Here is a 17,716-nt window from a genome sequence, read left to right on the forward strand (position 1 = left end):
CTTATCTTTACCTGATGCTGCTGCTAATACTGATGACTGGAAATATCTCAATTCCTAGCATTCTGGTTTGTTATTATAAGAATAAATAGATAAAAGTATCTTTAAATTCAACATTCTACTAGAATCAGTTGTTGGCCAATTTTAATTTCATTCATTTTTCTACTTTTTTTCTGCTCAAACGGTACAAAGTAAAGTTTCAAAGTCCTATGAGGAAGGCCATATTCTGAAATAAATTGGCAGAATCAGACTAAACAAGAGTTATTTAGATTTCTCTAGAACATTTTCTATTAACAATATGTAAATGTAAAATGTAAAACCAGTACATTTTAAACATTGTGACCATTGCTCTTTTCAAATATGTATTGATTTTAGTTCTTGACTTTTAAATTTTCCATTACCCAGAAGAGTGTTATATGTAATGACAATATGGCAATATCAAGACTTATGCAGAACATAATTTAGAAAATCATATTTATGTTTCTAAAGTCACTACTTATTTTGAACACAGTAATACGGTAATTGGGGAATGCCCTTATAAGAATCCTCGATTTGGAGGAAATAGAAGATAAAGTCTAGGCACAACTAGTCGCTCTATTTTCTAAGTGGATAACAGTGGTCCACTTGTAACAATATGGCTCATGAGTATTCAAGAGACTTCAAAAAGCCAAAAAGAGCCAAAAAGAATGGTCCTTTCATGCCTTTGATGTACAAAGCAAATCAGCCTGAAATCATCAGAGAATTGCTATGACAGGGGTTGGACAAATCTCAGCAGGATCAAAGCATTCCAAACCAATGACATTTGAAAGGAAATTAAAGCTTTCTCTACTGAGATTTAGCCATCTTCCAAACAGAATAAATGTAAAAACACTAAGATGGATGGATATGTTAAGTACAGCTTGTATTCCCCTAAACCACAATGTCCGTGCTTCATTTGTTAAAGCAGTTTTCCCCCAAATCCCTTTGCATACTGTGGATCTATCCAGGCTAAAGCTGCTATTCCTGTTTGTAGGTCTTTATAATAAACTCCAAAATGAGAAATGACCCATTGAATCTACTATTTAACTTGCTTGTCATTGTAGATAACAGATCATTATGCAATCTTAAAGAAATAATTACTGAAAATTAATATTTTCTTTGTACTTATGCAAGAAATCTGATAACCAACTAATGTATATCTCTAAAACAACTCCCTTAATGAAAATTAATGCTTTGGCATGTTTTAATGATCCAAATGACACTTATTACTTTTCTGGGACAATAACTGGAGTGCTAAAATATATTGTTATCCCTGACATGATCAGAGGTTAAAAGGACAGATTGTAAATGCAAAGCTGGTATTTGCTTTTGCAAACCACGTCTTCAAGTATTCTGTAATATTCTGAAATACCATTCATTCCAAGAGAAACTAAGCATTAAAATATTCTCAACATAAAAGCGTTGATTGTTTTAGAAATGTTAAATGTTACCAGAAGTATTAAACAAAATAGCCCTGAAAACCACTTGATTTTACACATTCAAAAATAATTATGTAATATAATGAGCTTGTTCTAAATTAGTTTTGCAGATGGTCATTCACTGAAGGCAAGTAGATTTGTATGTAGCAAAAGCAAATATATGAGAATTATATTTCATTGTAGTTAAATACTCTGTGACTCCTGTAGTAGAATGGAACATGGATTTATAATAATCCTCATGATTTTAGTATTTGTTAAACACTGTATTCAGGATTTACTGTGAAAAACATTGTCTTTATTATAAAAGAACAATATATGATACATACCCTATGAAGACTATTCTAGTGGGGAAGATGGGCACATAATTAGAAAGCCCTATGGTAGGATGTGACAAAATACACTACATAATTCTGAGGCTTGACTATGTCAATCTGTTGGAAGTTTGAGTGATAAAAGATGAAAAATAGTGATCAGTAGCAAAAGTATGTGGGGCCCTCCCACAAACCAGGTACTTCTGTTTCTTCTTTGATTGGAGCATAATTGCTCTAAATAATAGTGGGATTCTAGTGGCATATTTGTATATGCCCATGACATAATCAGTCCCCAGTACCTTCCCTTTCCCTCATCTCCTTTCTCTCCCTGATGTCATTTCTCTATCTTACTGGTCTCCATTCTATTTTCATGAGATTTTTCCCCCTTTTTTTCTGTCTAGCTTCCACATACAATCATGAACGTTCTAAGTCTGGCTTATTTCACTTAACATGAAGTTCTCTATTCTATCCACTTTCCTACAGATGACATAATTTCATTCTTCTTTATGGATAAGTAAACTCAATTGTGTGTGTGTGCGTGTGTGTGTGTGTGTGTGTGTGTGTGTGAGAGAGAGAGAGAGAGAGAGAGAGAGAGAGAGAGAGAGAGAGAGAGTCAGACAGAGAGACATCTATGTTGTCTCACCATCTTTGGCTATGGTGAATTTTGCTGCTATAATCATAGGTGTGCGTGTATCAGTGTGCTGACCTTAATTATTTTGGGTAAATATTGAAGAATGGTATAGTTGGGTCATAGTGGTTCCATTCCTAATCTTTTGAGGAACATCCATTCTGATTTCCATAGTGGCTATACTAATTTACATTCTCATTGAAAATATATGTTATATACTTCTATTCTGAAACACCATGGTGGATGGAAACACACACACACACACACACACACACACACAACTATACACAGTTTGGAAACTTGGTGAGGGCTTTAAAGATTAGAATACAGTTGTGTAGAATGTGGGATTACATTGCAGCTAACACTTCAGGCTACAGAGTCAGGCTCTTTGGATCTGAATCTTTTGTCATTTTCTGTGTAAACTGGGAAAATACAGACCAAAGTGTTTAACTCCAGGAGCCACTAGGGAGATCTAATAAGATAATACAGACAAAATCTGATGAGCAGATATGTAGGATGAACAAGTTTAGAGACACAAAGCACAACATGAAGACTATAGGTAATAAAATTATACTGAACTTGGAATTCAGTATAACTGAGTACCTTTAGCTGCTCTTGCCATAAAAACAAACAAAAAACCAGTTAACCATGCAACTTGATGGATGTGCTAATTTGCTTCATTATGATAACCTTTTTACTATTTAAATATATTTTAGAAGATCATGCTCTCTTTACTAATTATACACAATAGATTTTATTTTTAAAACATAATATTAAGCCCCCAATAAAGATTTATAAATATAAATAACATTTAATTATTGTTATTGTTATATTTCCAGGTTGATGAATTTCACTGTTTATTTACTGTTTTTACTTGGGTATTGGTAGATGTGACTTTCAAAGAAATGTAAGGGTTTATCCATTTATATTTGATGAATCAAAGTAACAGGAGCATTTGATTTGGATCCGCATTGAATTGCTCAGGTTTTTAATAAATAAGTTTTTAAAGATGTCAATCATCCCAGAAGATGTGGCTATTCTATGTCATTTATTTATATACTTATTTACAGATGAAGAATGATCTAAGAGAAGTCAATGCCTAAGAAAACATCCCACAACTAGGAAATGGGGAAAAAAATCAAGAAGAGACTCCTGCAACTGCAGATTCTTATTATTCCCTCATTCTTTTTATGCTCTAGCTTGTGGTGTTCAAATATAGCATGTCTTTTATTAAACTTTACAGCAACTGTGAAGTACAGAACCCTTTGTTTTTTTCACCTGAAAATTTTCTGAATTTTCTTTCAAATATGTTATCAGATAGTGTTTACAATACATGTTCTTAATTTATGCATTAATACTTGAGTATCTGAGACTTCAAACTTTTCTCCTTAGTAAAGTTCTCTCAGAACTTTATTTATATATCCATGTGTCATTAGCTTTTGAAAAAGCTTGTTAGGCAAGTCCTTAAAAAGCTTACCAGTTCTCTGTATCATGTACCGCAAGTGATTTTTGCTACATTTTCACTCCAAGATATGATATTCTCTTGAGTAAGGCTGAGGCAAGTATGTTGTGAGTATTAGAATCTCCATCTAGCCACTTTTTCAATGATAGCCAATCATTTGGTTGTTGTATTTATCACTCTACTAAATATATTTGGAAAACCATGATGCCTGGACTTTGGAAATTTCGGGGCCATTTGCATACCAAATTCATTGCTTCATCTGGAAAAAGTAATCTCAGTATTTAGATACAAAAATGAGCGGAAAGCAAAGTATAATATATTGTACAGCCATTGTATCTTATACAAAGTCACAAGAAATTTTGTAAAAATCTTACTTACACTTACTTGAGAATAGAGAAAAAGACTGCTCCTCAGAGCCCATGACAGAGATGAAACAAAAGAAGAAACCTGTGAGACACAGCATTTTGTCAACCCTCCTGGGAATAAAGAAGGCATAAGATTATTGTTTTCAGAGGATCCAAAATCCAGATCAGGCCAACAGAGCTTGACAGTAGAGGGATTTTGTTGTGAATGGCACTTCAAAGAAAAATGTGACATGCAGAGTGAAATAAAGTCAGTAGCATTTGGATTTTCAAAACAATTTTACTAACAGAGGTGGAATCTAGGGTATAATGACTGATTTTGACCAATATTTAGAATATAAAATTAAGACTTAAAAAGTTATCAAAAGATGTCTATCTCTTGAGATTCTTGCTCTTATTCACTTAGACACTTAACAGCAGGAACTATTAATTAATTTAGTATTTAATAAGGAGAAGGCCATCTTTCTTAACCTTAGCCAATAATATTCATGAAAGAAAAATAGGACAGCATATTACATTAGTTTTAAATTTGATGACTCTGAAAATTGGCTAAAATCTTGATAACAAATTTGCAACAAAAGAAATATTATTGTTTTACTGTTGATCTTTCAATTGGAGACTGAAATAATTTTTCTCAAGTTGAACATGAATCATGTCTATGATTTGTAAAAGGATATATGCATATAAATGTCTTTATTAAATAGGTCTGTCATTTTCATCACCAATTCAGAGAATTATTATTATAAATTACAGACTGTATCACACATTTTTAATCACTCATTCCAGAGGTACATAATATAAGCATATCAGGAAACAAAAATGTCATAAAGAATATACAGGAAAACTTACTACTTGAAGCAAACTTTTTGAAGTTGATTGTTCTTATTACAATAAATATTAGTTAAAGAATGCATTATTCTTTGTGATCAACCAATTCATATTCTTTCAGAATTATCATTCATCATCCATTTATCAAAAAAAATGTCATGTTAGTCTAGCCAATTATGATTATGCAATAGACAATATAAAAGATACAGGATTGGATTCTAATTTAGGATGTACATATAAAATTAAGTTGGATTTAAAAAAATGTAAAAGCCTCTAGATGAAGCATTTATCATGCTACTCTCTACTCAAATGTGTTCATCTCTCTTTCCAGGAGATGAAGTTGATATACTATAAATAGTTATTAATTGGCTATAAAGTAGTGTTTCTGAGATAGCAGCCCTTTTTGTGGGAGTTTTAGATTTCTTCTCCTTAGTTTCCATTCTTAATCTACTCCACTTTTTGTTTTTAAGTCATTTTCCTTGTTGAAGATAAATACTTTATATTTTATTTTACTGTATTTCTATATAATATAAATGCTCAAAAATGTTGAACATAAACATTTGTAGTTTAAATTCTTTGTAAGTGAGCAGTTTATACCACTTAAGAAACATATTCATTCTGAACTAATTTTATCAACTTTAATTTCACTCTTCTTAGTTCTCTCAGTAATTTGCTATGCAAAAATCATTGAAACTCCTTACTAAGCTATAAAATTCTTTAGGGAAGACCCATAACTGATACCCAATTAGCACAATTGTTACAAACACTGCATGGAATAAATGCTGTTGCATAGGAGTAGCAGTGCATAGGATAAATATATGCATAGAATAAATCCCGCTGTGCAGTGTAGAGTCACAATGCTAGGTTGCAACTGGGTTGTGTTCCAGAAGTATGCACATTAGTCTGTTGTTTGCAGAAAAATTGTAACATACTCAGCTTTTCAGATTATACCATCATTATCAATTATTAAGTGCCTGACCCAGCATATTACACTAATTCTATTTGGGCATATCTCACTGTTCCTACAATGAAGTTTTTCAAGATTCAGATTAGAATAAAACAATCCTCTTTTATGCATGGGTAATGCATTCTAAGACCTCTAAAAATGGGTAGTATGAAATTTTGTACATATTCTGGTTTTTCCTGTAGCATACCTATAAGAATGTTTAATTTACAAATTGGCACAGTAAGAGACTAACAGCAATTATTAATATTAAAATAGATCCATATCATAGATAAAAGACTGGTTATTTTGATAGTTCTTAAACATTTTAGCATATTTTTTTCCTTCCTTAAACTAAGAAATCTAGTCTTTTCAAATTTAAAGACTGGATTTTAGGATTCTCTTTGCCTATCTGAATTTCTAGCATCTGTACTCTTGCACTTTGGGGCCCTGATTAAGTAATATAAGGATTATTTGAAAAAGAGACTTAATTAGTATTGTAGTCCACTTGATAAGTGAGACAATTGTTAAGTGACTAACAGCTGAGTAACATAACTTGTGTGGAAACACTGAATAAAAGTATGCCTTAAGTCTTGGGTGGAATGAAACATGACAGCTCAACTTTTAATCATGTCTCTAGGTCTGATGTGAAATCTAAAACGTTTAAATTCTTATTTTCTATAATTTTCCACATAAAATTTTAGATGTTGGTTGCCCAAAAATAGCTGAAATCCCAGAAAGTAAAATTGCTTATAAAGAGAGAATATTGCATGTACAATTAGCTTCTCTTCTCTGCCCAGCTATTGATTTACCCATTTAGGAAGAAGGAATCTGAATTCAGGTGTCTTTAATTCTGTGGTGGAATATTTAAGGGGACTAATGTTGAACTCAATTAGGTGACACTTATGACATACTGATGCACAGTAGGGAAAGAATTAAATCTAAAAGGCAAAAAAAAATTGATAAAACATCTGTTTGAGTTTTAGGTACTATGTCAGATAAAACTCATATAGGGAATATCCAAACATACACATCAAGGTGAAAGATGTTCTTGTAAAAACAAACAAACAATAACAAAAAAAGCCCCATATAATTGGATCTATAATTTTACATCTCTAACTTTTTACAATATACTTTTACATTTTATTTACAGTTCTGGTTTAATGATTATAAATTTACCATCAAGTCACACATTTTTATTTATGTGATCTTTAGTTATGATCAAATGTGCATTCATAAAAGAAACATCTACAAAAGACAGTTAAAATCTTTTTGAACAATTTTTGATTTATGACAAAATATTAGAAATCAAATGGTACACTTAGAAATAATTAACCAAAAGAAACATATGTGGAGAAAGATATATTAGACACAACTGATTATTTTTTTAATGTCAATAAATAAATATTAAAAACTCTACTGGAAGTTGTATAATACAGGCCAGAAAACTAGGCTGTGAATTGGGTTAGAATTCTAGCTCTTCTATTTCCTAGATTCATGGTCTTTCACAACCAATTTTAATGTTTTGATAAAATATGAATGTAAAATGCACATACCTCATAGGTAGGTATAGTTTCAGTAAATGTTAGCTTGTAACTATAATGTGTGTCTCAGATTGAGAAATGATTTACAAATAATAATAATAACTGAATTAAAGTTCTCAATTCTCATTTCAGCAATTAAACTAATATGGGAAATACATAACAAAAAGTTTCTATTCCCTCGTCCTCCTTAGACAAATCCTCCTTTATAGAATTTCTTCTTCCTAGAGATCTGCTACAACCATTTGAGTGAAATTCATCCTGTTTAGTCTGTCAATTAAAATGCTATATTTGATTACTATGCCCAGAAACAAAGTAGAGTCAATGTCAACCAACTTGAGTCAATTGTTGACCACCCACATTTCAAATGTGGTCCCAAATAGAAAGAATGTGACTTTCACTCTTCACTCTTTCCTGTGAGAATACATTTATCACAGAAAGATTGGAACAGACCAAGAAGCAACTCTGACTTTGAGCCACAAGCATTTTATTATTCAAATCCCATGAAAATCAGCACTGTTTAATTAACATTTTGGTAGAAAATGTCTAGGCACCTGTCCAGCCCAATTAAAACTGTTTAGAAATCCCCCCTCCCTTCTTTCCCCTTTGCAGGTTTGGACAATAGGAACTCACCCCTTTGACCAAAACCAACTGAGTGGAAGAGATAACCAACCCACAATGAAGTAACTCATTTCATTTTGTGGTATTTTTGATATAGGTCACTAGAGTTCAAGACAGTTGGTGGTACTAAATATAACAAAATTCCTGCTCTCAATAAGCAATCAATGTCATGATAGAAAAACGAAAATCAAAACAAAAGTCAGAGGAGCCACTCTAGTGAAATAACAACAGGTAGATACAGCCCGAAGAGGAGATAGGCCAGGTTACTGACAACGCTCCATTTCCTCATTCCAGGTCATTCAAAGTACCAGCTACACTCCTTATGCTTAACACAGTGAAATATTCCTGTATCTAGAAAATTAGTTTATTAATGTAAACCAACTGTGCTTTGTCACATCCATTCTTTCTCATAATCATCAAATTTTTTATACAATTTTATGCTGTGTTAATGCATAGTACTTTTTTTCTATTGAGACATAAATGAATATCATAAAAGAAAAGAATATGTGCATTTGAGAAGTACTCATGGAACCAATATTTAGAAGCATGTTTTAAACAGCTTGTTTAAAAGCTGATTTAATAATAAAATCTTTCAGTAGGTTTCCTATTTCTAAGCTAGTATTTAACTACGATATTTTTCAAAGCAATGTCTACTAGACATAAACTGTTGATATTAACAGAAATAGAAGTTTCCAAATGAAATAGCTACTGGACATTTAGAAAATATGTGTTAAACGTGATTAGGGTTTCTTAATTTTTACTTTCTTAAGAAATAAGCTACTTAGTGGTATTCCCTATAACTTTGTATAATTAAGGTATGTATAATTGAGTTATTCTTCCAAACTCTGGACTGCAAAGGCTTCTTGGAACTATATTTTTTAAAACATGAACAGCACTATATTTTGTGATTTTTTAAAATTTTTTTTTTCAAAATGCAACTTGAATTAAAACTTCTTAGTGTTTGAAATAACTTCTGTTTTTCATCTGCTATGATTTACCAATTATAGAACAAGGACTTCTCTGTTGATAGGAAGTCATATTGCATGTAATCCCAGTAAATTCATGCCACAAGTCTCCCCCCCTCCATATTTCTCAATTACAGAATGTTCTGTTATTAGTCAAGAGGAAAAAATAATAGTAAATCAGATACAATCTGGATAAAGTTAGTGCATATCAATGTATAGAGATCAAATATAATTTGATCTCTAGCATGACCTCATTTGCAATGTCCTCATGGATAATTCTATTTTGTAAATTAAGGTAATTTGAAGACATACTGAGGTAAGATTACTTTGACTTTGTGATATTTGGACTTAGATTTCTCTAATTTGAATGTGATGCATTTAAGGAAATAGTCATTTTTCTTCCTCTTCTAATTTAATGTCTTTATTGTATATTATGTAAATTACACATGGCTTCAATGATTAGAGCAAACCATTTAAAAGCTGAGTGGCCCACTTGCCTGAATCCCTTGCATTTAAAACCTTTCTTAAAATAACAATGTTCCCTTTATGCAACAAAAAAAGAATTTTTCAACCCATTTTCACATTTATTACCTACTCTTTTCTACATATTTTAGGAGAGAAATGGGTCACAGGGGTATTACCTCTCTTTCAGAGAACACCCATTTCTGATGAGGTTAAATGGCATTGTAAGGCCACACAACAAGCTACACAACAGCTGTATAATTTGTCTTCCAGTTGGTTATCCTCACCAGCTCTCCATAATCCATGCCAGTTCACTACTACCTCTTTACCCTGGTAAGCACCATTTGGGAGAACATTTGAGTATCTCTCCAAAATGTATCATGGACTCATCATTTCTATCCATTCTTGCTGACATTTTGATTTATGCTTCCCATAAATGTGTTCAAACTTGCTCTTCCTTCTTTCTTATTTCTTTCATTCTTCTAATCTATAGACTAGAATGAGTTTCTCACATGAAAACCACATGCCAAAAATCTGGTTCAAACCCTGCACAGTGGAACCTGTAATCCCAGTGCTTGGGAGGCTGAGGCAAGAGGATCACAAGTCCAAAACCAGCCTTAGCAATACAGTGAGGCTCAAAGCAACTTATCAATATACCCTGTCTCCAAACAAAAATTTAAAAAGGGCTAGGGAGGGCTGGAATGAATTGTAGAGTGATTACCTATCACGTGTGAGGCTACATAAAAAATAGCAAATAAATAAAATTATTAAAAAGGGGGACTGGGGATATAGGTTAGCATTTAAGCACCCCTCATGTCAATCCCCGGTACAAAAAAAAAAAATTTAATAAGAGCTAAGAGAGGGGCTGGGGATGTGGCTCAAGCGGTAGCGCGCTCGCCTGGCATGCGTGCGGCCCGGGTCGATCCTCAGCACCACATACAAACAAAGATGCTGTGTCCGCCAAAAACTAAAAAATAAATATTAAAATATTAAATAATAAATATTAAAATAATCTCTCTCTCTAAAAAAAAGAAAAAAGAGCTAAGAGACTTTCCCACAGTCATACAACACAGAAGAATAGCCATCTCTTCTGATTCTCAGACTCCTGAAGGAAAAAAACTCCCTGAGGGTAGAGACTATACATGCATTACTGCAGTAATTAGTACACCATCATAAGCCTAAGTGGTGCCTCAGAAATATTGATTAAATTGTGGTTAATACAGAGATGAGCATCTTAATTTAAATCATCAATACCTTGCCCTCAGTTCAATTGAAGTTGCTATGAGATCAGGCAGATGTGAAAATCTCAAACATTAAGTACAGGCCACATGTTGAGTTAAATTGAAGTTACATGTTGAGTTCAATATTTTTTTTAAATATCCTACATGGAGTACGGGCCACATGTTGAGTTATTTTCAGAGCTGCCATTGTAAACTTGTAGTCAGGGAGGAATGACATCTTAATGCATAATCTATTTATATTGTTTCCTGGTACATTAAGGCAAACCTCTTGCAGCAGAGTCAGTGCCAACATAAAGAAGTAAAAACAGGATTTTAGCTTTAACCTTAATTGATGCTCTAAGGCCATAGAAGCCCTTCAGCAGTAAGGGTCCTCAGACAGATAAACCCCTGGGTCGGAGAAGGCCCCCAAACTGCACTCCTTCTGATCTTCCTCCACACCAGCCAGCTGCTGCCTGGCAGTTCAAGAAGTCAGTGCTTAAAAGGACTTGCAAGTTTGACAAAAAAAAAGTTGGAGAAATTGATTGGTATTTAGAGTTTAGTGGTCTCCTATGGGTATTCCTGGGTTTCTGTGACTGATTTTGATGAAGTGCTTTTATTTGTCTCTCTACCCAGAGACTGCAGATGAATTTGCAGTAGAGCAGCATGCCTCCTGTTTAGCTTTGTCAGGCACCACTTAGACATGTTATAATTTATTTTCCAGGAAAAATATTTCTCATGAGGGCTTCTGGCTAACACAGTTATAAAGCAGCTGGCTACCGTTCAGCCTGTTGTCTGCTGGCAGCTGGGCTTCCCTGTATAGGCAGAAAAGAAACACAACAAGAGGGCAAAGTTGTGCAAGATGGGGGCTGGGACCAAAAACGGATTGGTAGACCCAAATCTCTTTTCTGATGGCTTCTGGTAGTGGATGGCGACTTTGTAAGCATCCTATTAATTCTGACAGGGAAGGCTCTCTCAACTCTTTGGAGTGGCTGCCGCTGTACATTGAAAACAATCTTCAGCAGGCATTAGCTTACCCTAGTCATTGTCCAGACTCAGAACTGCCCTTGGAAATTCATCAGATCACCCATTTTTATATACATATATTTTTTTTCTAGAATAGCACATTGCAGATAGACCTTCCTATAATAACTTTGCCTACTTTAAAGGAATGTGTTTAAAAAGCACTTTAACATTGAAATCACACATTTCATGGGGACACCTTCATATATAAGACGTACACAGCAAAAGCCTGAGATTGACACTAAAATCCCTTCTTATAACATCTGGTACTTTGCTGATTTGAATAGACAGCAAATTTGTGAAAGAAATTTCACTAGTGTACATCGCATATTCATTAAATCACAGACATCATCAATTATAACATAGTATTTTATGTACCTCTAAGAAATAAAAAGTCCTAACAAACAAAAATGTGATTAATTTTATCTCTCAATTCAAATGTGTTATTTGGGATTTAAAAAACCACTTTTATTCTAACATTCTTACATAAGAAAAGGAAAAATACTGGAACTATTCTGAAACCTCTTCACTCTTTGTTCATTTTTTTTAATCATTTTCCAACTCAAAGTCAGCAATGACTGAATTTTTCTACAACAAAACTGTTTGCCACAGCTTTCTCTCATGTGAAATATTTAGTAAAAGAACACCCCAGTATTGACTTCAGGAATTTCTTTCTCAAACATGCTGATACCCATTGGGCAAAATTTGATGTTTCTGTTTTCTTATTTATATCTGAAGGTATCAATAAAAAGCCCTCAGATAAGAACTACGTCTAACATTCTTTCTTCATATGGTCCTCAAAGTTTGACTAAAACATCAATATTGATGGGCTACTGTTGTCTGGTCTATTGCCTCTAGGAACAACAAAACAACTCTATAAATTCACAGGCACTGAAAATGATGTTCTGATTTTAAGATGTCAACCACTTTAAGATGCACCTGGATTTTTGTTATGTTAAAGTGTGGGAAATATGCAGCTTACATTCCAAACAGCATGAAGTGTGAACAGGTTAAATATTCATATGAGCAATTCCACTATCTGCAACAACAACAACAACTCTAGAGGACTGGAGAGGGAAGTAGAAGAAATTAATTTTGAACTGCATAATGTTGTCAATAGAATCAGCCAAGAAGTTAAAAATGTGGACAATCTAACCTTCTAGGAAGGGAGGCCCAGGCACCCACCCATATTTTTAACATGTGGTCCAGGATGCAGAGTCAGGTTGGACTCTGTAGGGATCCCTGTGCCCATTGGCCGTGTGCTGCCAGCTATACACATTTTATGTGGGATGAACAGCATCCAGTTTTGCCCAGGACAAACCTGGCTTTTGCCTTCTACCTGATCTTGACTAATAGTAGCACGTACTCTCACCCTCTCACTCTTAAAAGCATCCAGTTTGGAAGCATTTTGTAAAGTTGTCCTTTTTTTTTTTTTTTTGCAAATGGATAAAAGATGTATAAGCTTAACTAGAAGAAATCTACTTCTCTAGTCTTCACCCTGAAAGATTAACAGATTCTTCTTTTTAAATGACTCTTGAAAACTCAATGGGGAATTCATTCTCAGGCCACTTGATAAGAATCCATGGGGCTGAGAATATATCTTTAAGGGGGGGGGGATGCTTAAGAAAAATACGGTAGGCTTTCAGAAACCTGTAAACCCCAAACTCTTAATAAGTACAATCACTAAGAATGCTAACTCTAGGGTTATATTTTCTGAATATGAGGGATTTCTGACTGTACACTTTTCACTACTCTCTTATGTATTGTTCAAAAACTAAAGTCACTACACCAAAAGGAATGGGTTCTTGGCAGCCTGTTTCTATCATTACATTATGGTGAGCTGGGGGAGTTTTTTTAAGATGACATGTTGACTGCATTTTATGTTCATACATAATGAAACCCTCCAACTGAGTCTCCTCCCTGATTTCAAATTAACATTAAATTGTCACAAGAGCAAACTTTTGCCTCAAAGTTTATCCCATGGAAACAGAGGAACAATTTCAGTACAGACACTATTTGTATAGGGAGAATATGAATTACTTACTACTGAATCAAAAGGCTAGTAAAATGCAAGTTTCAGGAAATCTGTAGGCTTGTTCATGGATGTTCCTGACTTGGGAAATTACAGAATTTTCCACTGGTAAATGCAAAAATAAAACAGTCCATCTATAAATCATCTTGTTGGATGAGCATACAATTTTGACTCCATTAGACAAGCTTGGAAATGTATAAAAGAAATTACTGTTTGGATGAGATTTATGACTCTTTTATACAAATTATTTGGCAACTGAAATGGTCTGCATTAAAGAAGGAATATTAAACTAAATTTTTAAGGGGCTCCCATTCTGGGTCAGCCCCCTTTGGCTGATCTAGGACTAGTGGGTGAAAATTAGGAGTAAACAGATTTTATTTCATTATGAAGAAAAGGCATGACAGTTAGACTTCTCAATGTTGTCTGAATTTTTCTTTCCCCTTGTAGATGAATTCCTTATTCCTTATCAGAATGCTTCTGATCTAGACGGGAACTTTAAAGAGATATATGTATACCAAGGGATGTGCAATCATGTTCTAGTGACCACAAAGAAAACATTAGAGAATGTAATTCAAGAATAAGGAAAAGGTTTTAGTGACGTTGAGTGATATGGAATGTCTCTGCTCCCTCAAGTGATCCGTGAGGCAGACCAGTGTGGAGGCTGTGCTGTGATGTTATCTGAGGGAGGCGTACGGATTCTGCAGGTCAGGGAGGTTTGGAGATGCTCTCTCTTCTTCTTTCACTTTCAGAGTATGGAAATGGGGGCTGGGGATATAGCTCAGTTTGGTAGAGTGTTTGCCTCAAAGTATGGAAATAGGAGATCAGGAGAGTAAAGCTAACACACGGGGGAGATATTTGGAAATGAGAGTGACAAAATTATGGCATATGCATGTACAAACAAGGCATGAAAAATTCCACTTGCATGAATAATTATCATGCATACCAGAATAAATTTTAAAATGACAAAATAATGGTGGATCTATTTTAAATCTAAAAATAAAAAAATAAATAATCAAATAAACCTTTTAATATTTCTTTTTTTAAAAAAAGGTAAAGAAACAGAAGTTTTTGTGAGCCATGCCAGGTGGATTTATACATAATAGGCTAGAGTTTGAATGAACTTCCCTTAACTGATAATGTGGTTTAAAAAATACTACTGTATTATATCCCTTAAATTTAAGACATAATTATGGAATCCAAGGTAGGAAATGAGAAAATGGCCAAGGTAACACTTTATATCTTGAAGTACAAAATTTTCATTAACTATATACTTGGCTTTTTAAAAATCCTCTTACAAGATCTAACACGAATTGGTGAAATGTTTTGTGTTACTTAGTGAGCATTTGATATGTTGGAGAAATCTGTTGTTTATGTACTGTATATATTTTGCCTTTGGATATAAATGATAATGTTAACAAATAAAGCCATCACAATTAGCAAGATATTTTTAAAGTAAGCACTCAGAGTCTCTTTTGAAGGCATTTCCTTAGACAAAACATTTCCCCTTCGAGACAAAAGTAATTCATTCTGGTAGTAAAAATGACAGAGATAGTGTATGACAAATGACTTGGTGACACATTAAAATGCACCATTTTGTTTGTAAATAGAACTGTCAGATACATAGAACAATTCCTGAAATTTTGAAGAAATATGCATTAGAACAAAGTAACTTTTGTTATGAAGTTGAATCAATAAAATATAGATTTTTCAACCTTTCTTAGCTTAAACATGCATTTGTTAGATAGCATTTCAATAATTCGATGTAAAAAGAAAACTTCAAGGAACTACTAAAGACAAGATGTGTCAAAAACACAAGTCATCAAAAGTAATAAGAGAAGAAAATATAAAACTTCAAGCAGGGGGAGAAACAATCCAAGTACAACCACTGATAGAGCAGTTTAACTAGAATTTAGAGAAAGAGGCAGGGAGAGAATATTGAATAAGACTATAAAGTTATGGTTAGCCTTGGAAATTCATTCACTTGGTCTTTACAAGGAAACTAATATGGCAAATAAGTTAAATAGTTATACAAGTGATACAGGTCATCTAATTTAGGTAATTAAATAAAATTAAATAAATATACCTCAGATGGCAGAGAGGCTATAACACTCTGATATTACATGAGCTTCACTATTCATTTTGCTATAAAATAAATAATCAAACTATGGAGTGATGAGATTTAATTATTTCTCTTTCATTTTAAAAAAGAACTATTAAAAGAACAATATTTGTTATCATAAGTGATCACCAAAACTGTGTAACTTTGAAAATAATTTTGAAAATGACCACTTAATTTTTCTATTCAAGTAAAATATATTGTTATAACAAGCAATGAGAAAACCAGTGCTACTGAAAACAAAACAAATCAAAACAGAAAACCTTATGCAAGGAGAAAAAAAATTTTTAAATGGAAGTTTGGAAGTATTTTGATCATTTTGTCAGTTTGTTACCAATATACTCTCCTATGAACACTGAACAATGGAAACAAAATTTTTTAACTTATGCCTGAAAAGCATTCAGTGTATCTTGAATCCATTTGTTAAAATGTATTAAACTATAATCCTTTCCAGCTTGTTTGAGAATAACTGGTGGGTGTAACACAAGAGAAATTTAAAAAAAAAAGTCATTGAAAATTGTTGCATATTTCATAGATTGAAAAATTAGTGGAATTGACTGAATGTTACCATTATTTCCAAATTCCTGTCTTGAAACCTAAGCCACAGTGGGATGGTATTTAAAGGTGGGGACTTTGAAAAATGATTAGGTCATGTCGATAGAGTCTTCATAAAAGACCTGGGAGAAATTTGTTTGCTTCTGCCATAGGATTACACAATCAAGAGATAGTTGTTTATGCACCAAGATGAGGACCTTCATCAAGAATGTGAAGATGCTGACACCCTGATCTCAACAGCCAACCTCTGGAACTCTCAGAAAGAAAAGTTTGCTCTTTTAGCAGCCTGAGCTATGGTACTGTGTTAGAACAGCACAACCTAAGACAGTGAGCTTAGTAAGTACCCTGGTACATCTTCTATGTATACTTATACACTTTCAGGAGTTACATCTTTCTGCCATAACATCATTCATATCAAGTATAAAAATAAGTTTAACTTAAAGATATTTAATCACTGCATCACAAAGGCTGTATCTAAGGCTTTCAAGAGATTAAAATAAAATTCATTCACCTATACTTCATATTAGTATATTCAGTGAGATAAAATATTGCTTTGTCCATTAATAAATTCTAATGTATTTTTAAATGCTCATTCATTCTTTCTAATTTTCAAACGTATTTTTAAATATATTTTTTAGTTGTAGTTGAACACAATACCTTTATTTCATTTATTTTTTTTTTTTTATGTGGTGCTGAGGATTGATCCCAGGGCCTTGCTCATGCTTGGCGAGTGCTCTAACGCTGAACCACATCCTGAGCCCCTCAAATGTATTTTTAAAAAATTATTTTAGTGCAATAGTCTCTATAACAAACACGTTCATAAATGTTAATACATACATCAGAATATTAAATGTAGTCTTAAAGGTTGTCAGGCTCAGATTCAGAAGGCTCGGAAAATAGAGTCCAGAGCAGATACATAGGATAGGATACTCCAGGTGAGTATGTGCAGGATACACTAAGAGAAAGCCAGTCACACCAGTAACCTTTAACTCATTATCTAGGTGAGAAATGTATGAGGGCATCACGGAGGATTTGTGTAAGGATAAAAATATTGGAAGACGACAGTATCTTCCCTGCCTTCCTCCGGGTTCTTCAATCACCCAAAAGTACTTCCAAGGCCACCATTCAAAGTTGTAGGGTTCTCTTGTGTAGGACCAACATAGATGCTTAGGTCAGAGACATGGTAGAAATATGCA

This window comes from Spermophilus citellus, assembly GCF_964194105.1.
Source record: "Spermophilus citellus genome assembly, chromosome: 1".
In the NCBI taxonomy this organism is placed as follows: domain Eukaryota; kingdom Metazoa; phylum Chordata; class Mammalia; order Rodentia; family Sciuridae; genus Spermophilus; species Spermophilus citellus.